Source organism: Corvus cornix, chromosome 11 (assembly GCF_000738735.6).
Source record: "Corvus cornix cornix isolate S_Up_H32 chromosome 11, ASM73873v5, whole genome shotgun sequence".
In the NCBI taxonomy this organism is placed as follows: domain Eukaryota; kingdom Metazoa; phylum Chordata; class Aves; order Passeriformes; family Corvidae; genus Corvus; species Corvus cornix.
This window is the reverse complement of record NC_046341.1, coordinates 5,629,304-5,654,616: the sequence shown is the minus strand read 5'-3', so window position 1 is coordinate 5,654,616 and position 25,313 is coordinate 5,629,304. Positions and strand designations below refer to the sequence as shown.

Below are 25,313 nucleotides of genomic sequence, written 5' to 3'. Positions count from 1 at the left end.
GTGGGACCAGCAAAGACATGAGCTGGCCAAACTTGAACCTGGGAGATGGAGTGAGCAGCCTCGGCTCCTTCAGACAAAACTCCTGCATTAAACCCCCTTTTATTTATGAGGAGGGTACAGCAAACTCCAAACAGCCAGGAGTGCCTATTCTAACAATGTCTTGCGGTGCTTTTCCCTGTGCAGGTGGTTGGGAAGGAAGGAAGGGAGGAAGGGAGGAAGGAAGGAAGGGAGGGAATAACCACTAATCCAGGTGAACCAACTTACTGCAGTCCTACCTATGAAAGCCAGCCTTGAAGGACATGTTGCACCAGGGACTAAGCATAAAAATGTTGACCTACCAGAAAAATCACCTGTTAGCAGTAGGTTACTTCCATCCCTACCAAGGAACAAATTTGCCTCTTTCCTTTGCCTTCCCCACACACTTGCACACACAGAGAGACACTGACATTCTCTTACCCTTCAACCATCCCCACCCCAGCCACGGGTGGGTACCCTGGGCAGGCTGCCCTTTCACCTGGAGTGGTGGGGGTCTGGTGGAGTCTGCAGCAGAGGATAAAACAAAACAGATCTCAGTGGAAGAAAGTCTTTCCTACAGAGGATTTTGATAGTGAGACACAAATATGTGAAGCCTTCCCTTACAAAAAAAAAAAAAAATTAGCTTCATTGCATCCTCCAGCCTGCCTAAACCTTCTGGCACATTTCTGAATATTGCTGTGCTAATGAGGTAAGGAGCAGCCAACGTCCAAATAAATTCCAGCAAGAAGTTCCAGTTTACTTTAAAGTCATTGACTCTCTTAGGAGGAGGTCAAGGCAAAGTTATTTGGTCGTGGTTTTTCTTTTGCTTCCTGTTTTAAGTTACCAAGTTCTTGTACTGTCAAAAAAACTGCTGACTTCTACCCCTCAGGTGTCTGTGCTAAAGTGGAAAATGAGCTGCTCTTTCTTTCCCCCTCCTCCTCTCTCTCTCTCTTTGTCTTCCTCCCTCTGTGTGCAACTTCGGGGTTGTCTGAGGGACAGGTACACAGAACATCCTCAAGGGACAGAACATACAAATTTTACAGATTTTAAAATACAGCTGGGCAAGAAATTGGCCCTTTTAAGGCTCCCCTAAATACAACAAGCATGCAAGCACCCCAAATAGAACAGAAGCAGCTCAGGAGACAGACCTGGAGACCAGAGACGGACACTGGAGTCTGCAGACCTCACTCAGGGGGGATTTTTCACTGTACAAGTTTTGATAGTGCTAAGATCTGACAAATTAGTTTGACTTATTGAGACTCAGAGGAAATTTGGGTTCACATTTCTGCAAGTTTGAAAATGCAGATTACTTTTTTCTTGAGTCTTAAGTTTTTAAAGGACTGCGTAAGACTCCAAGGCCTCACAGAAAATTCAGTGCAGAATAACTCCCCTGAATAAATTAAAGCCTCTCCTGACCTCACTACTAAAATATTTGAGACACTAAATGAAACAAGGCATAAGAGGAAAAAAAAAGGTTCTGTGGACATGCTACAGCATCCCTTTATCTTCAGAGCCTGAAGAGGGTGGAGCGCAATTAGCTCATCTGTGAGAAATTTGGGCAGGGGAGAAACTTCAAGAAGAATTAAATTCAGCTCCAGACCAGGATCCTGCTGTCCCATAGATGGCACCTTGGAAAGCAGCAGTTAAGCTGGGAACTCATTGCTGCAGGAGGCTGTGGTGGCCAGAGGAATGAGTGGGATCCAGAGGGGACTAAGGACACATGGAGAATCGATGCCCTGGTGGTGATCAGATTCAAATCCCCAGGTGCCACCTCAGCACTGACGACTTCCTGAGCAAGGAGCAAGCACATAGCAAAGGGAACTGTCACACCTGCAATGCCCTGTTCTTCAAACTTTCTCCTATATTGAACATCAGAGGGAAAATATACAGAGCCACACAGATCTTGCACAAATCCATGTCTTAGCTGCACACAAGTCTGTCTCTTCAAGAAGTGACACTGCTCCTGCATGACTCACTCACCCTCTGCTAGGCTGGGGCAAAGTTTTCAGCCTTGGTGTATGTACATGGCAACTCTTAGGAAGCATTCTCACCCAAAACTGGTTTTCTGAGGAATAGAAGCAGAAAAAGCTATTCCCAGGCAGTTGGATGCGAGAGTATTTCAATATCCGCTCATCCAAGCTTTAATCTCTAAATTGCAAAAACATTAACATTATTGATTGATCAGACATTAATCCAACAGGAAATTTAATTAAATTAAAATGTGTCACTGAGCAGTCCTCACACTGTCACGTATAAATCTTTGGAAATAAGTAGACAAAGACAGCAGCAATTGATACCATGTTCCCAGCTCAATTTATCCCCCGCCATTTTATTTTCCCACTGATCCTGAGTGTGCTCACAGACTCACAGGGGGACAGCCTCATCTGCAGGGTGTCCATCTGATGCACTCCAGCACCAGATCCCTCCATGTCCACTGGATGGGGGTTATTTACAGCTGAATAGGCTCAAACCAGACAGCTCTGGGGAAACAACCTTCATTCAAGGCACTGCCCTTAACTTAGCAGTGCTCCTCCTTGTAGCAGGTTTGTCCCCAAAGGCAGGAGGGTCCCAGAGAAAGTCTGAGAGGCCCCTTGCATTAAATCAGTTTATTCCTGGGGAGAGCATTTTGCAGCATCCAGCAGTGCCAGAGTCCCCACCAAAGCACAGACATGTGTGGGTAATGGCAAGGTGCTGAAATGGATGATTAAGAAACAACTCTGTACCACAACTTCTTCAGAGTACTATAAATCATTACAGCTGGCTGAATAACACAAAAAGAGATTAAGAAATATTTTCTCCAGTTCATTTCTGAACAGCAGTGGGTTTGGCTTGCTGTCACTTATGACAGGATGATATTTACTGTAATTTATTATTACTGTTGCTGCTCACTGCTATTCTGGCGGCCACCGGCTACTCATGAGAAAGTTTGAGAAGCTGGGGAGTTCATATGGCTTTTTTTTGCTAAAGTGTTTTTTCTACCTGACAGGGAGTTGTTTTTTCCCCAACATCTGTTATTCTCCTTCCCAAGTGCCAGTGTCCTGAGGGGAAACCAAGGGGCCGCACGCGACCGTGCTCACGTACTGGGGGACGGGGAAGAGCAGAAGGGAAGGAGTCAGCAAATGGTGCTGGGTGAGATGTCTTTGCTTCAATGGAGCGTGGGGAGGGAAGGAAGGGAAATCCAGATCAGTATTTATAGACATAAAAATCCAGCACTAAGCATTTTGCAGTGAGAAGGAAAACAAATATTCATTTACCCAGGTGAATGGTATCCACCACGCTCACCACAGAGTGTGCAGACTCCTGTGGGCTCTCTGCCTTTCTGTTCATCCAGCACCAAGTGAGTGGTGCTGCCTTCAGAAACCACTTGAATTATTTCAGGGTTTACATCCTCTAATCTTACCAAATCCAAACTTCAATTCCATTTCTTGAGAGCCGTTCTCAAAAAAATACTGAGGTAATACCAATTGGCTTGTGACTAGATGTGAAAATAGAGCTGTCTCAGCATGGAGTCCCACAGACAGGGCACAGATTTTTGCTGTCTCCACCTCCCACTTGCAGCACAAGTACAATTTTCATGCCTCTGTCAGAAGTGCCAACCTGGGGAAGTTGCAACGAGCAAGCAAGGAGAGGAGCAATGAATTAACTTGACAACAGGAATCGCTGCTGATAAATATCTTAAGAATTTGATCCATAAAGGTTTATTTCTCTGTGGTCCGTGTTAGGGGTGGCTGTTTTTGGGATCTCCAGCAGCACGTGGTAGTGTGTGTTTCAGCTCAGATGCATATCTGCTTTGCAAAGGAAAATTCCCACTGCACAGAACAGACAAAGTGAGCTCAGCTGTATGGGGAAATGGATCTGGAACTGCATTTAGAGGCAGTGATTTATATATAAATTATAAAGTGTGTCAATTCCGGACACCCATTCATATGGAGTTTGTCAGATCCAGCTCTGGAACGTGTACTGCCTGCAGAAATCATCCGGAAGACCTAAGAGGCTGCTTTAAACCCCAGCGTGTGAAAGGCCCCAAACCAGGACTTAATGGATTAGTAAGGCTGAAAAGGACCATCACAGTCATCTGGTTTTGCTTCCTATGTAACACAGCTGAAGAACTTCACCCACTCATTTCAGCATCAAAGCCATAACTTCTGCTGAAGCTATTGCATAGCTTTAGAAAGACACTCACTCTTGATTTAGAGACTGAAAGCAATGCTCAATCCACTGCATTCCTAAGCCAAATGTTCCAGCCATTAACTACTCTTGCTATTAAAAAGGCACACTTTCAGGGCAATTTTATCTAGCACCAGCTTCATGCAGTCACATCCTGCTATGTCCTTCCTCACTGTTTTAAAGAGCGGGTTACAGTCAGGTCTAAGTTGTGTGGACTGTCCTATGAAGCACTGCATATTTTTCAGACAGTCTTGAAAATACATCACCTGAGAATATTTATGAATGCATAAATTAATTGAAAATATCATTTCCAAGAGAATAACCAGAATAAGCCCCTCTTTTCTGATGAAAAACTTCTGCACATTTTTATGTATGTATCTGTGTTTTATTTTGCTTTTAATCTGATGCCTCTGAGATGGTATGGACAAAGAGATACAGGTAAATATGTGTCACACACATCTCTCCCCCAGAACATTAGTAGAGGCATAATTCTGTGCATCAAAGCACAGTCTGTGTCACATCCAGCACAGACACTGAACAATGTCCCTTTAGAAAGGGCAGAGGGTGAGAGTAGCTTTATGACACTATTGATTTATTCTGTGCCTGCAGTTAAAAACTATACCCAGACAGACAATAAAAATAACTGCTCTAACCATATAACAGCTTCCTGCTACTAAAATGGATTTTACACTTAAAGGCATGGAGGGCTTTTCTTTTTTCCTTAAGTCTCAATTATGACTTTTTTTCTGAATAAATGGAAATGAGAAATTGTCAGAACTGGTTTAGTCCTGATGCTGTGATTTTTTTCTGCTCTCCTCAGTGTTTAAAAAGGCTGGGTTTATTTTTCCATTGCAAAGTTGTGTTGTAAGTGCACTAGTAGGCACAGTAACCTGGTATTAATCAGACCAGAAAATTTGGTGCACAACTTCTACATGAAGAAATGGGCAATAGGAGTGGTAGTTTGGAATGGATGTGTCATAAAATATAAAATTGATTATGGTCTTTGTGGTCAACTGGATGAGCTAGGATTGAGGTTGTGACCTTAGATTTGAATGTTAAAATAATATCTAGAGCAACAGGATCATCTCCTAGAAAACCTATTTTCACTCAAAGGACCCCATAGATTTGCACACTGAGATTTGGGCAAGCTGCAAGTGCTTTGCTACACCAACACTAGTGTCTTAAGCAGGTTTCTAACAGGCTTCTATGGTAATTAGCCAGTTTCCATGATAATAGGGAAGGAATCTTAAAAATGGAAGCCCTGGACTGTGTGGACATGAATGGATCTGTTTTAAGACCATATAACCCTCCCTTGAGGTCTTTATCAACATCCCTGAAACTGCTGAAAGAAATGGAGATAGCAGGGCAACGGGTCTGTGAACTGGCACCAGAGGTAGCTGGAGGGGTCCTGTCTCTCTGTACTTGTCCTGTTAGGACAGTTTTGGATAGAATTACAGTGATTCAGACATGGGGAATTATTGACCTGAAACCTGGGCTTTTTTTCAGATTTTTGTCGGCAGGGCTGGTTCTCTGCTCCAGTTCATCAGTTCACAAAGCAGCACCTATAGGCATAAAACATGGACTGTGAGGCAACACAAATGACAGCCCAGAACAGCAGGGAAAATCCCAAACTATATGAAAGACAGTGTGAGACAGGATGAGGTGGTCAGGTAGAGCAAGGAGAGATGTGCATCACAGCCTGTTTCTCTGCAGAATGAAGATGAGCAGCCTGGGTGCATGAGGTCAGACAGTAAAAGGAAGAGAGCCCTGGGCTGGAAAAAAAATGGTCAGAAAAAGAAAAAAGGAAAAAAGGAAAGGAGGAGGAACCTGCTATTCAAGTGTCATTCCTTTTCCATAGGTTTTATGATCTGGGAGATACTGCCTGAATGACACATAATGTGAGATATTGTAATGTGATCTCCTGTCCCCGGAGATGCTCTCAGAAATTAGATTATTACATGGGCATGGCTTTTATAAAATTGAGCAAACATTGTAATAAATGAACTCAAAGAGTGAGAAAATCAAGATTAGACTCTTCACATTTGGCTGGGGGATTTTTTTCACTTATGCTCTGTGATAAAGCTTAGATACATTAATTAACTTGCTTTAAAATTGACTTATTGAATATGTTTGCAAGATACATTTTTGTTTTAATCTGTAAAACATACAAATAGGAATGTTTACACAGAAAATGACCCTGTGGAAATTGTATATTTCCATCCTGGACAGAGAAGACTTTTTCAGCTTTTTTTTCACGTGTCCTTTTGGTGGTTCTGGCATCGGAAAATTCAGTTCTTGCAGTGGGGGTCATTGTGTGCTGAAACACTCATGGGACATGACACTGAAAACAGGGTTCTGGTTTCTCTGATTTTCATGTAATGGTCAACAGAAAATATCTAAGATGGAAGTTAAAATTTTCCTTTCAGTCATGGGGTTCATTGTCAACCTTCATTGTATCTTCAACTCCTCTGGACAAGCCAGTATCTGGCCCTTAAATGCTTACACACAGCTCCTCCCTTGTCCAGGATTTGTCACACAATTTCAAGAGTACAATTTCCTGATGAATCACTCCTCTCTGTTCCTTACGCCTCACTTTCATGTTTATTATTTTTTGGAAGCATGATTATTTTACAGCCTTCCATCATCAGCCTCTTCTGAGGGTTCCAAATGTTTAACCAGTTTTAAACCCACGTGGTTTTAGTGCTCAGCTCTCAGACCAGGGTGCTGTTTTCCCACATGGTGCTGTGGGACCCCTGTGCAAAGACATCACAGATGGCTCCCAAATCCCAGCGGCATGGATGGCTGCTCTCCACCTCCCTCCATGCCTGCATGGCTCAAGAGCATCTCAGCTAGGACCCAGCTTTAAATGGGGGTTCATGGCCCATTGCAGAAGGTTGCACCAGAGCTTTGTCAGCCTGTGGTGAAATCTTCACCCCTCTGGCTGGGATGCTTAACTGGGAGAAGAATTTCTCTCTGAAAGTCCCAACAGCTCTGCAATGTTGGAAAAAATCTTTATGGGGGAGTGATCCCTTCTGGTGCTTTTCAAAGCCTGTTTTCAGAGTAGCAGATATATTGGTTGTGGGTTGCTAAGTACAGTAACTACTCTACAGGAGCCAGGCACAACAAACCAGCTCCTCAGGTTTGATGCTGTGCTTGAGCACAGCTCCATGAGTGTGAATGGCTCCAGACCTCAATAATTGTGACAAATATAAATCCTGAGTAGGGAATTATTTAAGGTAGCTGTGGCACCTGAAGGTTTATGCTGTGAAGATGCTCTGCAGGAGCCAGTCTCTCCCAGAAGTAATAAATAGAGTGATGAGTTTTATCAGGGAAGGGAACCATTCTTGATATCTGCTGGTACAGGTCAGAACACCAAGCATGTCTTTGGTGACACAATAGATAATGAGTCATGGAATAATGAGGCCTAATCAAAGGGGGAGACTCCACATCTTGCCTGGTGTGGCCCCACATTGTAGATTTACTACACTTATGCAATGTGAGCACACCAAAAACTTATGCCAGCACCAAATCCTAGAATTTGCATGATTCTGGGATTTTATGCTACATCTAGGAGGTTGTTTGAGCATAGCTTTCTGGAGGATGAAGCAAATGTGTTCTGCCTCATCCATTCCCCCTAAAACATCAGTGAAAGAGAAGCAAGTATGCTGCAGATATCCTGCACTTCCAGCTGAAACTTTCATTTGGGAAAGAAACAGGCTAAACATAGAAAATAGGAGGTTAGGCTGAGTGATCTGAGTGGCTGTGACTGTTTGTAACTTAGCAGCTGGTCTTTGAGAAGTACTCTGTCCACTAGCTGGATGCCAATTGCCAAGAGATGCTATCAGTTGATTAAAACACAGCCTGCCAGCTTCCTGCTTGATAAAACTAAGTACAATCTGATTGGGAATTCTCAAACCCATTACAGAATGGCTAGTCCATCACTTAAATCAGCGTACACCACTTCCCCATGAATCATCAGCATACTTAGGTAATATATTTGCAGCAGCTAAACCCTGACAAAAACCCTGACAGTTTGTCAAAAAGGTCCCTGAGTGCCGGATCCTGGGGGGTGGGAAATGGCGGGACTGTGAGGGTTTCCTGTTGTTCCCTGCTCAGCTGGGTGAAGGTCATTTCCTCTCCTCTCTCACGCAGAAGAAGCTGAACCCTCAACCTTTGAAGGTGTGTCCATGAGCTCCCAGAAACAACAGCCAGCCCATGCAAGGAGCTCTCTCCTGCAGGGCCATGCTGACAAGGCAGGGTCACTCCCCAAAGAGGAGTGCTGGTCACTACATTTGCCTCCTTGCAGGTAAATAAGTTAATCCCAGCTGCAGAGGAAAAAAAAACATCATGAACTATCACAAATCAGTCTTACACTTTATTTCTTTTGCATGCTGTAACATGGAAAAAAAATAAAACAAGACCACCAAAAACCCAAACCCAGGGCTGCAAAGCCAGGCCAGCATTCCTGCAGAAGAAGGAAGGGGCATGCTGCCAACCCATTAAGGATAATCCACTAGCGGGTTGGAGTGTTTAAAAAAAGCCCTCTTTTGTTGGCTTTTTGGAGAGTTTTGTGTCTGTTGAGTTGGAGGTGGGTGTCCAACCCCAGATATACATCAGTGTTTGAACATCAGCTGCAGTTGTATCCTTGATCATCCCAGTGTAATAGATGGAAGTGTTATCCAAGAAATTGTTGTGGGACACTCACTAGCTGAATAACAACACTGAAATACCAGAGGAACAAGTCAACCCCAGCAAAAACATAAAAACTTCATTCCTTAACAGAAATAAGATCTTAAGAGGGCAACAAACTGATGCAAAATCTAAAGAAAGTGAGTAAATGCAATAAAATTTGGAGGTCATGTATTACTTATCAGGTAAGCAGCAGATTATAATGAAATAATGAAGCAAGAAAGATAAGTCCTAATCATAGGAATTCTCAGATAATGCCTTGATAGGTGGTGTTATCCTGCAACTCCACCACTTTCCATCCATGTCCTTTCATGTTCTCTCTCCATGTCCCTCCCTTGATTCTCCTTCCACTTTTTTCATTTTAATTAAACATTGTAAGATCTACTTGTGAAATTTATGGATAATACAACACTCCCTTGAAAAATGTCAATACATTATCTGGTGTAAAGTCATGTAATGTAACTCCATTGCTGGTCTCAATACATTTTATTTACAAGAAAATGCATAAGCAGGAGACAAATATCTATTGTTTGTGCAGTTTCAAAAACATAAACTATCACATAAGGGGGTTTTTGTGCTCCCCCTTAAACTGCTGGGAGTCAGGGAAATCTCTCCAGAAGTGAGACTGGTTTGGAATAGGTGAAGTAAAGCAGAGATTCACAGGCACAGTTTCCTCATTTAAATTAACACAAAGTGAGAGGACAAAGAGGCTCCAAAAATTCTGTCCTTGTGGTTCAAATTTGAATATATGTTTTTAAAGCTGGCCAAGCAACTGAAATTAAAGCTCATGTAATTAAGTTCCAGTAATTTGAGCAGAAAGTAGTCCTGGGAAAGTTAGCAGGCTGGAAACATAATGGCGAAGAAGATATATTGGATTTTTTTGTGCCATTCCTATCACCTCAGAAGTCCACAAAGAGGAAATTTAGGGTTAGTCAAGAGTTTTCAGTCTCTGGCGTGCAGACCCCAAAGGTCCATGGACCAAACCACACAAGCAGACGGCTGGGTGGTGTGTTCCCACCTGAAGTTTTCAGTGTCTCTTCAGTTTTCTGTACAGGATCATGACACGGCCCCAAAGTCTCCATCCTCAGGGGTGCTGCTGCCTTCTTTTCAAACTCATGTGGCTTTGCTCTCTGCTCCTTACACCCACCAGCAGTCCTGGCTTACCTCCTGCTGCTGCAGAAACTTTTGGCCTCCTCATGGTGCAGATTTATAAGCAGTGTGATCTCCTCTGCATCCAGGCATCACCACTCCGGATCTTCTGGGAGACTAAGGTTGGAAATTGGAAAAGGGATCACAAAAAGTGATAAAAGTAGAAGTAAAAAAGATCAGCAGCAAGGAGGAACAGCTACAGAAGACTGGGCAGTTACTAAACAAAAAGGATAATGAGCCAGGAGGAGTCTTGGTGGAAGAAAGAGGAGTAGTGGTTCAAGAGCTGCCAGTCACAAGCAAGAAGGGTGTCACATAAAGCAGTTGACCCTCTCTAAAGCACAAACTCCTCTCCAGGCTGTTATGGGAGCTCTGGGAGGTTTGACATCCTTCCCCTTGCAAAGCAGGGTTACAGACACCCTGAAGGACTTTGTGGTGGTGTGGCTGCCCCTTGGATCAGAGCAGTGTGTCCCACCAAGCCCTGGCTTGCTTTTGGAGAGAACCCCCCGCTGACTCTCCTCTGGAAGGAATGTGTGTGCGCTGAAGCTGTTCTGCAGCTGGACCAGTGCCCAACAAATGAAGACAGCCAGGGCATTACTGCAAAACCATCCCAAACAGAGACACAAGTGTAGACAGAGCTGAAGCATAACCCAAGAGAAACAAGGCTACTGTCAGTTGCCTTAAATTCACTCAATATACCTGTGGGAAAACTGTAGGGGATTTAGAACATAGAAATGTTGAAAACTATAAGAATTTTTTGTAACATGCTGCTATTTTAGGTCATATTGTACCTTCAACACTTGCACACACTTCAGCTAACATCAGTGTGATCTGTACTTAACGAACAGTGAAACATGCAGGGTGCCCAGCGATGACTGAATGACTCAGGAGGAACTACAATTGATAAGACAATGATTTATGGGCCTATTGTTTTCTAGGTTCTTGTAAATAATCCTAATTGGTGTTAATCATCCACCCTCTGCTTTGTGTTATCACCAAGCAAAGAACACTTCCTAAAGAAGCTATTTAGGGGCATAATCCTTCTGAAAGGCAAGACAGCTATTGACTTCCACAGGACCTGCACTGAGGTGCTCAACCAGGGAAAACAACTGTGGAATATGAGCAAAACACATCGTGCTGTCTTTCCATGCTTGCATTCAAAAGTTCCTTTCCAATAAACTCAGAGTAAGTTCAGTGTGTCCCAGTGATCCCTTCCACATGGCCTCCGTGCAGGGACTCTCCAGCCTTTCTACCAGCTCAGAAATGCACCTCAAAGGACGTTCGTTTGCTGATGTTTGTTTACTGCCAGTTTCCAGCTCCTGCCTGCATCCCCTCGCGATGGGCTGGCTGTGTCAAACCTGACAAAGGCTGCTTTGGAAGAGCAGACACCTGCACCAGGACCTGGTGTTTTTCTGACTCTGATTTTATTGTTATCCCTGAAAAAGTGCTTTGATCTTTTGCTGCTTCACCATTTGTCACACCATGCCCTTGTCACGGGGGAGCCATGGAACTCCAGACCCCCTTGCCTGCTGGTTTTAGGTGTAAGGTTTGGTGGGCTCAGTTTTAGCATACAGATGAGCTTGCTTGACCTTAACAGGTCTGCACTTTAAAAAACACTTAAATAGCATTCTAGAGGGTGCAGTCACATGCTGCTTGCTTACGGAAACTACAAGGAAACCAGACAGCTTTTCAATTTGTGTATCAAAGAGAAGGAGATTTACACATAAAAGGGTGAATTATTTTGATTTGTAGTTTTCAAGCCACTATACGTTCTCTGACATAAATGCTCCCTTGTCTCTGCTTTCTGATAGTTCATATCAGGTTCAGTGGCCTAGATTTTCAAAAGCGGTAATTTTGGAGGCCAGTATTCCTCAGTGCCAACTCAAGGTGCCTTAAAGAGACCAGATATTGTTAAGATACTGTGTGTCTTTGGCAAATAGGGCCATTTTAGCATCTTCCAAACTTGGCACCCCAAAGCGACAGTGTGAAAAATCCTCAGGGGTGGGTTTGCCAGAGGAATAAAGCTTTTCCCCATCACGCCACTTCTTCTTCTGACTCTGGTCCTCACAGCATCATACTCCCATCACCATTAAAGGTTCCTGCAGAGTCAACATCACCAGTCCTTTTTGACATTCTCAACCACCAAACATCCTACATAACCTATAAAAAGAGCTCATTTCCTCAGCTATTTCATCTTTTAAGCAGCTATCAGAGAAAAGCCTTCTAAGGCCTGAGGCTGTACAGCCAAAATCTAGCTATATGGTATTTGAGGAAGAGGAGGGGAGAAACCCTATCCCAATATCTGCATTATCCCGTTACCCTTGGATGTCTTCCACGTACTTGGAAGAGCAATGCCCCATTCTTGAGGCTTCACATTGCCTTTTTGGCAGAAGAAGGGAGGATGTGGCTCCCTTCAAAGTCAATCAATGTCACATCTTTAATCAATCTAGAAGGTCACCACTGCACTTCCATCAAAAAAGAGTTGGGTACAACTCTTGCTGAGTCTTGATTGTTTGTGGGGGACGCACGTTGCAGTGGGTGTTGGAAAAAGTCTTTTCTGGTCCTGACCTCAGCCCATCTTCTATTCCTAGGCTCTTTGTAAGAGTTTAAGATCAAATGAAGATTATACCCAGGACTCTGAGACAAAATGATGCAGGAGTATGTGTAGTGAAACCCCAAAATACACCAAAGTGACTTATCTCTGTGTTTCTTTATGGCTGTGAACACATGCAGCTTTGCTGTAAGGTTCAGAAAGCTTAGGGAGCTTTTGTGTGACGGCAGGTCACATTTTGAGCAAGCTTACAATGATTTTGAGTTTCACATTACAATCATCTATGAAATGTCATTGTTCATCTGGGATGTCTGTGAGTGGTCACAAAACAGAAATCTATTGCATTTCAGGGAACTGTGACTAGGAGGGAGAATCATGGCAACGTATGTGTCAAAAACACTTGAACTTGAAGTCAGGACCCCTTACACAAACACACCCATCAATACAAAACACTGAATCTGTTAAGCCAGAAAATTCTTCCCCCAAGTTGGAGTAATTTCATTTCCATCCTGGCACTACTGGAGCAGGATCCAAAGCTCAGTAAAGTCAAGGGTAGAATTTCCATTGATTTCTGAGGAGCCTGGATTGGATCCTAGATCACATTGTCACACTGCAGCAAAACCCAGCCGTGTTGCAGTGTACCCACCTGCTCTCCAAAGTCGCATCTCTAGCCGTTCAAATCCATTGCAGGTACAATGTAGGTTATTCCAGCATTTACTTGGTGCAATGCTAAATAAATACTGTTTTATCAAAATCAGCAATACTGCTCCTCGTTAGTAAATTAGGCCAACTAATGCACGCTTTTTATTAGGACATTTTGTCTCCTTAAATCAAAACCAAGTGTCAAAATCCCTATTCTGTCAATCAGACCGGTGCCCTCCTGCACCGGCTGTGAACTAGGACTGGCTAAAGACGTATGGAAGAAGTGAATGAAGACCTTAACATGTTTTTTAATGAGGAACTTGGGCTTCTTTTACAATAATTCAACAAAATCTGGCTAGGTGAGGGATCAGCAGCTTTTATGTACACGAGAAAGAAAGAACGGAAGAAGGGAAGCAAAAAGGAAGGCAGGAAAGAAGGGATGAAGGAAGAAAGTAGGGTATGAAGACCCTCTGTTTCATTTATTAATACTTCATATTGACAAGTCACAAAAAGACAAAACCACAAAAACCCTCTTTAACCTTTATCTGTTCTCAACAAAATCACCCACCTACAAATTAAAATCCCATCCAGACATTGCTGAAATTACTTTCTTAGGCAGTTCTGTAAAGTAAATTGTTGTGCACACTAAGAAATTATTTTTAAAATAAGACACAGAGATTTTTTCCTTCTGTGCAAGCAAATCAAACCAGAACTCTGTATCTGAGAGGAATTTCTGGGAAGAACAAATAATCCTCCATAGCCAGTACTAGAGTAGGTGCCCTAAACAAACCTACAGAAGGAGCATAATGAGGCAATGATTTATTGCGTGCTATGCAAGTCTCACTGCTGTGAGCGTGTTGTAAGAACCAGCATAAGGGAGAGGCAGTAATCATCCAGCCTCCTCCTCCTCATGTGTTTCTGGATATTACCTGCTCAGGATATGAGTGTGACACTGAGAAAGGGCTGCAGCCTCCCTGAGCTGCAGGATTGGCAAATGATCTTTGTGCTGCAACATTTTGTCTCATATTTAAGGCACCATCTCCCACTGACTAAAAAATAAATTTAAAAATCTGCGTATGGATATTCTGAAACTTCACACAAATATAAAATATCATCCATGTTGGATGCATTATTGCTATGTGTGTACCAGATACAGATTTCAAGTTGTGTTTATTTACAACAAGAGTGTTGCCATCAGCAGGTGGAATCCTGGATCTTTCAGAATGAAGGGTAAAACTTCCTTTGGCTGCAAAAGGGGCAGCATTTCACCTTTGCATTAGGGATTAAATACAGACAAGGAATTCTGCCCACAGAAATATTTGTAAGAAAGTCTTGGTCCAGAAGAATTACAATCAATTAAATGAGGAGCAGAAATATGCAATGTAAACAGCATTGCACGGATCAATACAAATCAACATGAGCCTGACCCTATATGTGTTGTATTTGCAACTAGCTGGGCTTTTTTTAAAATTTAAAATTCATTTGTGTTCTTATAACGACTGGTGGGTTGCTTGCACTTCTGCCCATATTCCTCTCAATTTCTCCAATTTAAGATACGAAAAATCCCCAAAACTAAGAATTAGTCTTCAAATGTGTGTGGTGAGTTATTTATCATAAATAAACATGGAAAAATTACCTGCAGACTACTTGTGCTCAACTTCCCCCTTACCTCCCCCCCGCCCCAAAAGGCTAAATCAGTGAAATAAATTAATTGCTATGAATTATTCAGCTCTACCTGTGGCAATGAAAAATAGCAAGAGCATTAGGATTCTTCTTTGTGTACTAAGCCTCTAATTTATAGAGAATGCATATTAATAAAACACAGGAAATTCATCAATATTCAAGTCACTGGCTGCCTGACTATTTAATGTAAAATTACCAGCCAACTCAAAACTCTTACCAGTTAATCATGCAATCTAAGCCATTCTGATATTGATGGTTAACATTAATTGCCCAACTGCCATTTATAAAAACCTCTCCTACATCTTCCCTTTGCCTGGAAGAGAACCTTTGACACATTTAAGTTTTCAGACAAGCTGGAGTAGGTCAGCTCATCCAGCCTGCTCTCCAGCCCAAAATGTCTGTTTGGTTCTCATGAAAGGGACGCTGTCTCCTGTTGTGGTTTTGCTTTTGAACATGAACAGTAAAAACTGTCCTTCATTATAAGGATCTTTGATACGTTTCCCTCCTTCTGCAGATGTTCTGCAGGTGGAGAGAAGAAGCAGCTGGTTTTTGTTCCCTGCACAGATTGTGTTGTCCTTTACAATGGAAACAAAGGTGTTCAGATCTGGAAGGCCAAAACAGTCTCACCCGCCAGCCATGTACTCCATAAAAAGCCACCAACAGCATGTTCCCTCCCCCAAACCTGACTTCACACTCCAAAGGGGATGGCTGGCAAAGAGCAGTGACACCTTCAGACATTGCCAACTTGTGCTGCATGACCTGCTCTGCACAAATCAAGGTGCAACATAGGAATTGGGGGAAAATTCTCATGTGATAAAACTTAGTCAAAGTTTAGGCTCAAACTCCCAAATTTATCATACCAGTAAGAAGTGCTGATGAAGGGGATGGCAGTGACATCTTCCTAAAGCAGTGCACCTGAGCAGCTCTCGGTACTTATCATCTGATTTTTTTTTTTAATTCTTCTTTTTTGGTTTTATTAACTTAATCAAATTAAAGTTTAAAAAAAAAGTCAGGGAAAAACCCAACCTACAAGCAAATAGAAACCTTTCAGTTATTCTAGCCAAAAAGTTAGGAACCTGGAAGTTAACTGCAAATCAGCAAATCTGCAAAGAACTCACTGTAGCAGAAACTTCAAACTACAAATATATAGAGTCATGTAAGTGCTACTGTATAATTTAAAAAGGATTTTTAAAAGCAGAATTCTTAACCACTTTGAAATGACACCCTGGTGTAATTTAAACTGAAATTAAAGTATCTTAGAAAAATTTTGCCAAAATTTTTTTTAGAGTAAAGAACACAGTTTTCTCTGGATACAGTAGTTCTCTGGATTGAGAGAAATTGCTTGAATTTTATGATTTTGCCCCTCTGCAATCCAGGAACTACCAAGAAGTTAACAAGTGTATCTTCCCATGAAGTGAGGGCTGCTGAGCAATGACTGGTCAGATAAGACATGTGGTGTTGCTTCTACTCCCTGACTACTCCGGAGCAAAATCACTCTCCTGGCCTTGAGCCTTATGTAAGGGACCCCATCATCCATCACAGCCGTGTCAATAAGAACTTGAACCTGCATGTTTGCAGAGAGCAAACACTCAGCGTGCAATAGCAGTGTCTCCCAGCCCATTTCAAAATTCCAGTAAATATTTGCGGAGGATGTTGTGCAGCCTTCGCGCAGGTCCCGGCGGCGACTCAGCGCAGCTTCCCCACGGTGGGCTCCGAGCTGCTGAGAGGTAACAACGTGCTGACAGCAAGGAGAAAATGATGACTGCACAGTGAAACACAGCCTCAGAACAAGCAAAGACTAAATAAACTCTCAGCATACCTCGGTAATTCTTTGTGGCACAAAAAGTGGCTTGGGCCTTGTCTGAACTGGGCTTTTACCTAAGCTGGAAAACCATGTTTAAATTAAATTTAAAAACCATTCTTCTTAAAAGCACTTCTACAATGCTTTGGCTGGACAGTGTGTTTTTCTAACCAATGTTTACATAGTTTGACCCATTTTCACTTCTTTGCTTTAACTGAAACTATTAATTAAGCTATTTAAAAATTAAATTGAGTATATGCGTGCTTTGGACTGGATCTCAGGCTTCATTTAATTGTTGGTTCTTGTCCTGAGTTTGGCTGTGAGGGTGTGTGAATCTGTCTCCATTTGGAAATGAACATGAAATTACAAATATATTTCATACAGACTATGAGATTGAGTAAAATACTGAAGACATGCCCTGCTTTAATTGTTTTAATTGTTTGGACTATATCCCCATGATATTGAAAAATTACATCTGCAAGAAACACAGTGACGTGAGTCCAGTGTAGCTCACTGTGGAAAACTGTGCAATTGTAAATGGCTGAGCTGGTGTTAGAGATATAAACCGAAGTTCGATTTTTATGAGCACAAAAACAGTCACACATCACAATTCTTGTGATTTATGTTCCACAATCATGTTGGATTTTTGAGTGGAAAAGGTACCTAGAAATTAATGAAATGGGGTCATCTCTATTTTTCTATTTGCAACTAAAATAATTCAGGGCTTTCTCTCGTAGAGGGGTCAATGTGCAAACTGAAGTTTGATTTAGATTTCCCCATTGAATGGCTTTTCTGTACAGAAATCTCATGAAGACACACTGACTGATTCTTTAAACTTCACTGTTGATGCTGAAATTATGCTGTGTGTCAAAATTACATTAAACAACTGCACTTATTTTCACCAGAAAAATTTGATTATTTACTCTCATTTACATTACATTTTTTCTCCACTATAAGGCTGACTTGGTAATTCCCTTAGGTCTGGACATCTCCAAGTAGACTTTTTCAGTAGAAAGAAAGCTTTCATTATATTTCATAATTTTTTTTCCTCCTTGATTTAAATGTTATAATTGGATTGGAGAGATATTTGTTGAGAACTTCATGTTTTGCCAGGCTCCATGAGCAGCATCTTTTCATTTCTCTCTTTTCAATGAACCTTTTGACTTGATAAAAGTGGCTCTAAGGTATTTTTACAAAAGAGGCCAACAGAGCCAGTTCATTTTAAACCCTTCTCTTTAAAGTATCTCATTTCCTTACTATTTCTTAATAGAGGCACTATCCTGCAATGTCATAAAGAATGCTGCAGTTGACTTCTGTGGGATCAGGATCACTCTCTACTGTAATTAGTTCTATATTTCAAAATATTAGAGGTCATTTTCTTCTTTTTTTTTTTTAATCTGAGAAAAGAAAACATTCGGAAAAAAAAAAGGCTTTCAAGTGTGACTGTCAGTAGAATACTAAAAATAAGTTGCAGGCATTCCAGTTGTTACAATTTATGTTTCTAATGAAATTTTCCTCTTCTCATTTACTGAAAATTTTTAATGTAAGCTTTTACAGCCATTGATTCAGTATCTTTAATCTTCCACCAATATTAGATAGAAGTGGAACTAACTAGGGAAAATCTATCTGGTTATAAAGAACAGTGTCTATAAAGTAGTTCAGTTCATCCAAAACTGCTTTTTTTTCCCCAGTCGGTTGGATAGGATAAAATTATATTTTGAAATAGTGTTAATACTATTTGGAGATTAATACACTTGTAATTAATAATACTTTTAAAATATTATGATGCCCCTGGAGAAATCAAGGGATTCAATGTCAATCACCCTGACTACCAGCACTGGGCATGATCCCACAGCGCCAAGTTCTGCTTCTTTTAATTGCATTCAGTAGCAAAACCTACTCCCTGAGACTGGTAGGCAAAATTCAGCTCCAGCCCAGACCAGGGAGGGAGCACATAATTTCTAACAACTCATTTAGATGGGATCTGTCAGGGTTTGCATGAGCAAAGGCCTGGGAGCCAGTCTCACAGGGAGAAAATAGCTGAGCACCCACACCCCGGGTCGTGGCCTCTCCGTCCTTCCCTGTGCCGAGGGCTTGCCGCAGGCTCTGCCAGCACCACGATCCCTGTTTTGCAAAGAGGGCTGTGCTGCTTCACTGGGAGCTGTCAGGCTCCATCCCTTTCCCCAAGCTCCTCTCCCCAGCCCCATAAACACCCCGGAGCAGACACCCTTTGTCCACACAGTCTATTTATAAAACCCCACTTCCAACATGTTTCGGCTGGTGTAGGTCAGCTCCACAGCTCCAATTATGGCAGCCAAGCTGTGTAGCAGGAAGGTGCAGCACCCGAAGAAATGGTCCAGGGCCAGTAATGACTTGACCCTGAGCAGCCCCAGCAGAGCAGCACGTCTGACCATGCCCTTCGAGTGGGGCAAAAACGTGCTTTTCCCTCATGACCATCATGTCAATGCTAAAAATATAAAACACTTTGACCCTGCAGAGTAGCCTGAGTGTGCCTTATGGACAGTGCCTTTAAAATCCACAGGTCCCTAAGGCAGAAAGAAATCCCGCACCCACTGAAGTGAATGGAAAAACTCTCCTGCCCTGCAGGGTGCCAGGAGTTGCTTCCCAGGGCAGGAAAGTTAAGAACATGTGCAAGACATTGGCAGGACAAGAGACCTATTTTTGGACACTGCTTATTCTAGGTATTTCTACCATTCCCTTTAACACTGTCCCAGAACACGTGGGAATCATTCATGCATTTACTAATCTTGAAATGAGAAATGAAAGTTGCCCAAATTCCCTGGGTGAGGAACAGCAGCAGAGGTGAGTCTGTCTGCTTGGGGACTGCTCCTGTGCACAGAGTCTGGCTGGGACGTGGATACACCATGCAGCCCACAGCAGCAGGGCACGGGGATGCAGACCCTGGACACCTCCTCAGCCTGCTGCATGCCCACATATACACCCTTCCCACACTCTCTGCATGGGCAGTAACAGATGAGCCCTGTCAAACACCTGCCTGGGTCTCTGCAGCTGCCACGCATGGACAGGCACTTGCACATCCGTGTGGGAAAGCAGTGTGCATCCCTGCTTTGCTGCTGAGACCTGACCTGTGTGCTTCCCACTCCATTTACTTCTCATCATGCACAATTTCAGGGCTGGGATGCACAGGAAGGTCCTGCCAGAATACGCCTGGTTAGTTCACACACTCCCAGGGCTTTATCCAGCAGCACATGCCAGTCTCTGGACAAAAGGATCTCTGCTGTTTCCAACAATGGATTAAAGTGCTCCCTCTGCACTGGCCAGCATGGTCCAGAGCAGTGTGGAGGTGAGCAGCCCACATGGCCATGGCCATGACTCGTCACACGAAGCACCCCAGACACACACAGCCATCCCCTCCACCTGCTCTGGGCACAGGGGAGACTTAGGGGCTACATGCACGTGCACGTGCATCTTTTCTCCTCCATCTCATCTATATCTGGCACAGGGAAGGGGTGTGATCTCCTGACAGTGTGAGAAAAAGTCTCTATTTATTCTGTCTGGAAGGGCGTTGTGTGCAGTGAGAGCATCTCAGCTCACGTGTGTGCTCGCAGGAGACTTCATTTGGGGTGCTGACAGAGGAGCCCTGGTGCATCCCCTCAGCCATGGGGGTTACCTGCAGACCACAGCAGGCAAAGGAAGGAATAACTTCGAATGCACTGTGCCCTCTTCCAGCACCCTAATACTGTCCAGAAGAGCCAGTGCTGAGTTTCAGTGGGCTGGAGGTGTGGGCACAGGCTCCCTTCTGCTGATTTGACTGAGCCCCAGGGCCCCTCAGGGCTGGTGGTGATGGGGGCACTTCTGTCAGCACTCTGTGGAAACAAGTTAATTGACATATGCTAACACACTGTTAAACATAACACTGTCGTGTTTAAAAATATACTAGCTGGTTGGATCAAATGCATTTTAAAACATGCCTGCTTTTTTTTTTTTTTTAAGAGGATGAGGTTTTGGTTAACATGTGCTAGTAAAAACATTTTTGAATATGGTTGAGATGCAGGAGATGTGAGAGCAAGAGCAAGTGTCCTTTGGCCAAATACAGTCTTCAGGGAAACTTAAATTAAAAAACAGGTTTTCCCTGATAATGTTAATTTGTTTATATTGTCCAGTTCACAGGATTTCAACATGAACATGCAGCAAAATGTCTGTGTGCAGCATAATACCATGTAATCCATCCGTAGCATTTGTAAATTCAGCCCTAAGGCGCCACTGCAATAAACACTATAATCGTGTAATACGATAATAACAACTCCCCAAAAGCATTACAACTCTTCCTGTCAATACAGGTATCTCTTTAATGACATGCTAAAACTGAAACCAGAATTAAAATCAAGATGTTGTTTTGTGTCTTTAGCTATAGTTGTAATATACATCCAGGGAGAGGACTACTCCCTCTGACTGAAAGGAAGCCAGTTTCTGACTCTGTCCACTTTTCTTTCTGTAAATAGCTACTGCTGGAAAACACACAAACCATTCCTCTTTGCATGCTATTCTGCTTCTGGCTGGTCCTCCAGCACTCTTCAGCCCAAGGATTCTACAAAGCTAAAAGCTGCAATAGCTTTTTACCTCTAGTTTGAAGCCAGGATCCTCAGCCATACAATCACTCCCAGTGAAGCTCTTTACACCATCACAGGGCAGAGAGCGTGATTTTGGCTGGTGAATGAAGTAGCAAGTGCAAGAGAACACTAAAAGACAAAAGACTTTCTTTCCATGCAAATGTACTGTGGGACAGCAAATGGAAAATGAAATAGCAAAATCTAGGTCAGCGAAAAGCTTATGGTATGAAGAGATAATAAGTAGAATTGCCTCTAAATATAACAAATACTTACTCAGGTTTTTACCAAAAGCATTGAGGGTTCTTTAAACAATAATGCTGGGGCCTGATTTGTAAATCTGCATGTTCAAATATTATGGAGCAAAATGAAGTCAAGATTCAAAAATGAAACCATACATCAAATGCCTGGCAATGTATGTACACGAATACATGCTGTGATCGCCCGTCATCTGTGCCCGAGTCAGTGTTATTGGAGAGCTGTACGAGCAGTTTTCAATCAGGCTTTGGGGATGGAGTGCAGAGCTGAGACTCATCTCTGGGCTGAAATCACAGGGGCTACAGAGAATTTGCATTGACACTGCTCAGCGATGATATTTCTGTTGGAATAAGTGAGGGTGTTTTGAGGTTTACATTGCATTTTTGTGCAGGGTTTAAAGAACAGGAGAAATTAAGACCAAGATGACTATGGAGACAAAAGAAACCTGAGGAGAACTTAAAAGCAAACCCGTCACTACAGAGATGCCTGGGCCAGGGCCCCCCCAGCTCCAAGCACTGCTGTCAGATGCAATGGCAACCTCTGTGCTCAGGAATGCCTTGTTCTGGGGCTCCAGGTTGATGGGCATATCGTCACAGACCTGGGGCCAAGATGGCTCTGATCATTTGAGCTTGGACTTGATGATCTGAGAGGTCTTTTTCAACCTAAATGATTCTGCTATTCTATGTGATGTAACCCAGTACCTCGGACCTGCACACCAGTGAGATGTGGAAGGGGAAGGAAGAGTGAGGTTGGAGCTTAGAGCAGGTTGAAAACATTCTCTCAGAAGTAGCTGCTACCAGCAAGAGAAAGAAGAAAGAAAGGAAAAAGCTGGGGCTGAACATTTTTTCCAAATTCCTGCCCTTACCACACTGTGCGTAAGAGATCAGAGCGCTGTCCTGCCTCTGCCCCTGGGGCAAATGCTCCTGGTGAGAGGATCTGGTGAAAATTTGTAAAGCCCTCTGGCCATGCTATTCCCCAGATGAGATTATATTATAAGATTTTTAAAAAGAGCAGGCAGGAAAAAAGCCTGCTAGCTTATGAACTTCCTTGATCTGAAGCTCTACAGATTCTTTCCATGGTTTTGGTACAGCACCTTATGTGCAGGGTGGAAGGGGAAGCTATTGAGTGTTGAATTACAGAGGGGAAAAACATCTCAAATTCCTTACTATTTATACTCACAACTTTCCCAAATCATTATACACAAATCCCCTAGCCTCAGCTGAACTGCTCATGGGTTACAGGGCCAAGAAAGAGGTGGAGCCTTTATAGCTCACACTAAGCCTTTCAGAATCATGAAGCTCCTAAAAAAATGAAAGCAATGAAAGTTACCATGCCAGGCAAAAAAAACTCTACTTCTTCAGTGCCCCACAAGAACAGAATTAATGTACCAGACAGTAGGAGGCTGCTTTCATAACAGGGAGCATAGGTTGCTTATTTGTGAGAAGTTTTCTGGGACTACCTTCATTGTTAAGCTGAGGCTGACACTGGGTACAGAGAGACAGAAATTTGACAAAAGCATTGAGCGATTGGGGTTATTTGAGAAAAAAATCTATTCTGGTAGTCCAGACACTAGGCTGGGACTTGTTAAGTTGTGAACTTGTTAAATTCCTGCTCCACCAACGGCTTCCTGCATGACAAGAAACCAGAGCTTATTTCTGCTGGTACGAATTCACCTTGACTTTCAGAGACACCGTGGCCTTCATGTGGCAGCTCCTCACCCATAAAGCTGTTTGAGGATCTGCTTCCCCTCCTGCACATGAGTTCCACCAAATACCCTTGGAATGTATCAGAAAACCATAGGCAGAGAGGGGTTTTAAGCTCAGGGGACAGATCCAGGTGCAAGTCCTGAGAGATTAATCTTTGCACAGTGCTTCTGTAAGTCCCCACACAAGCCTGATTTTAGGATATCTTAAAGACTTATTTGACTTTTTAAAATTCCTTTTGCCTCTGCCACGACTAGTGAAGTGGATGGTTTTCAGATTTTAGTTTCCTTGTTTTTACGGTGTTTCCCTGTTTTGCCAAAGTTTCATTCATTGTTTTTGGCCCAAACAGTGAATTAAATTAGGAATACCCATTTTTACTTTTGTTTCTTGACTATTTTCACTCCATGGCTTTCAGGTTTTAGCAAAGTGCTCTTATTTTTGGATTTTCAACACTGAACAGGGCAATAGAGACATTAAAGTAAGAAATATGCTAATTGGACTATATAATAAATGTAAAAGTTACGAGAACTCTCTAATCACATGAGATTTGGAGGCTCCCATCTCTACCCTAATTAAAAATCTCAGTCCTATATGATTTAGCATGAGGCTCACCAATACTGCTCAATAAGTACTATGTGCAAGAATGAAGCACCCCATGGGCTCTTTTGGAGGGACAAATGGCATCTTACATGAGTGAATTTAATGTCCTAAATTGCGACCATTTTACAAGCAGGAGTCAGGAAACTCCACCAACAGAAACAGGGATGTGGACTCCAAGACTATATCTGGGCCTCTAGGAGGACACATGAGATCCTCAAGAGGATTGAAAGGAAACACCCCATGGGGTGATCCAGAAGGGTGGTTTCTGTCCTCATATCTCTCAGAGGGAATTCCTGGAGAGTGATGCACATGTCCTGCAGCCCAAACTCTTCACAGACTATCCACTAACCAAAAAGTCTGCAGCCAAGAGGAACGTTGGTGGCCAGGGAGATAGCTGCTCTCCCACCTTCTCCATGCAGGAGGGATGGATCTGAGCTCACAGCTTTGCTGCCATGCACAACGTGCCAATGGAGCTAGTGGGGTTCAATGAAAGGTGCAGCCACTGAACTCTGTTATGTTTATCCACACCCAAGGGCTTTTTAAACACAGACTGTTGAATTACCCAAAAAGCACCTTAGCCAACACACTCTCAGATTTCCAACTGATAGCCCTCAAAAATAGCGTTTCGTCCCCGTTAAACAAGCAACTATAACATTACTAGAGGTCTGGAGCCTTTTGTGCTGAGCTTCGACCTACAGCAGTATTTCCCTGCTAGAAAAAAGCAGGCTGGAGTTGGTGACATAACACCAAATATACAGATGGGACCACACTATAATTAGCAAGGGAATGTCATTCCTGCCATCTTTGCTTTGTTTGTAGCTGTGCCTGTAAGCTCTGGGGAATGGTGTGCATTTCACGCAGTCTGCACAAGAACAAGGATTGCCAACTGTCCCAGTTCTGGTGGGATACCCTTGGTCCTCTGACCCGAGGCTTGCAGAGATGCCAGCAGTGCCATGGGAGAGCAGTGCCCCTTGCCAGGCCACTGCCATGACGCCTGGTCCCAGGGCAGAAGAGAGGGACTTCTCTGCATGGCATCAACAACTCAGCTCCCTCTAAAATGCCACGTGCTCCCATCCAGAAGAGCACTGCCCATTGCTTCTGGACTGACTCCTTCACACAGACCCATAAACATCCTTTTGCCCATCATCAAGCCAAATGCACAGCCTGGGCCTAACAAGAGAGGCTGATAACTCTGTTCCCCTCCACACTCAGCCTGCTCCCTGGAGGGAGAGGATTTATTCAGAGAAAATATGGCTATTTTCACTGTAGCTGTGCTTTTCAGCATCTAACCACTATTTTTAAATCTCTCTATTTGTTCTAGTAAAACACCAAATCAATGTTTAAGGTTTTACTGCTTGCTTACTTTAAACATTCTCAATAACATAAGTCCAGTTGTCTTTTGAACACTTTGTCATCCTCTGCAGGCATTCAGATGAAAAACTTATGGTCGGCTTTGCTCTGTCTGTGCA

The 25,313-nt window shown here is 43.0% G+C and overlaps 1 protein-coding gene across 2 annotated transcripts in view; it reads right to left on the bottom strand.

Moving 5' to 3' along the window:
* MAF (MAF bZIP transcription factor) overlaps window positions 1-25,313 on the bottom strand; it is a 184,039-nt gene that overhangs the window by 112,399 nt on the left and 46,327 nt on the right. Inside the window, exon 3 of one of the 2 annotated variants that reach the window (XM_019288220.2) lies at window positions 9,343-10,137. The exons of the other annotated variant lie outside the window; for it this stretch is intronic. The gene's annotated coding sequence lies outside the window, so the exon portion shown is untranslated. Of the gene's footprint in view, window positions 1-9,342; window positions 10,138-25,313 lie in introns of those variants that run through there. 2 annotated transcript variants of the gene reach the window in all.